The following is a 1,164-nucleotide window of genomic DNA, read 5'->3' as shown; positions in this document are numbered from 1 at the left end:
GTCAAAATTTTGAAATCGAAGCGAACGGTTTTTTCCCCCTACAGTTTAGCAATTTTTACCAACATTTTTTTTTTTTTTTTTTTTGGTGGGGGGGGTTGGCTCAACACATTTTATGCCCAAATAAAAGCACATTTCCATGTGAATTTTACTGAAAGACGTTGATTAATGGCACAAATTATTATGTGAATTTTCAGTTTTCTAGGACTCTCAAGTCCAAGCTATAGAAGTGACCGAACTTTTGCGGTTATTTTTTTCGCTAATTTTACCTCTGAGACCAGGCTACCCCCACATCCTCCAATCTCAAATATCTCGACTTCTATTCAAGATAGATAGGCATTTCTTTCACCTATAATACGACAACTGAACAAGCTTTATTAAGATGATACCAATAACTCTACATGCCCAAAAATTGACGAGCGCCTGATTCCACCATGTCGTGACACATTATGTCGCTTTTAAGCACAAGGGGGCTATCCCGAAGAATCCTGTTTTGAGAAAATCGTAGGTAAAGTTTTTGCACCTTGTTCAGTTTCTTTAAAAGACGAGGAGAGTTTTCTCTATAACCAAACAATAATACCCACCAATGAAACCAAACTTCTCCTACAGGTAGGGTAATGCCCACTTTTGGTGCTGGTCAAGATTTCTGGAAACCCTGAAACCTGGGTTAGCCCGCTTGAGCTTAAAAGTGACCTGTTTAAACCGTAACTGACAGGGATCACCACCCACCTAATAGCAGATAGAACTCTTTAGATCTGACGACAGCCGGCGAGACCAGCCTACAGCTGTTTCTTTCCTCACGCCCGGCCCTCGTCAGTGGAAACTTCTCACGAGAACATTCTAGAAATCTTTAGGAAGCTTCCCTGCCTGGTGTCATCCGGAAATTCTTATCAAATTATGATCTAAATTTAGTCGATATTTCAGCAAATTTTAGAAATCTTCGCAGCGTATGAAACGCTTAGGATGAAAAATAGATCAAAGAGGTGGAAAATAGATGAAAGAAGTGAAGGAAAAATAGATGAAAGAAGTGAAGGGAGGTATGATATTATAAATATATATCTTATTATACACGCGAGCGCTCGCACACTATTAATACACCCGCCCACGCGTTCACGCACACGCACGCGCACTCACACACACACACACACACACACACACACACGCACA

Source organism: Aplysia californica, unplaced genomic scaffold (genome assembly GCF_000002075.1).
Source record: "Aplysia californica isolate F4 #8 unplaced genomic scaffold, AplCal3.0 scaffold00437, whole genome shotgun sequence".
NCBI lineage: Eukaryota > Metazoa > Mollusca > Gastropoda > Aplysiida > Aplysiidae > Aplysia > Aplysia californica.
The sequence above is the reverse complement of the archived record's forward strand: the minus strand, read 5'-3'. Positions refer to the sequence as shown.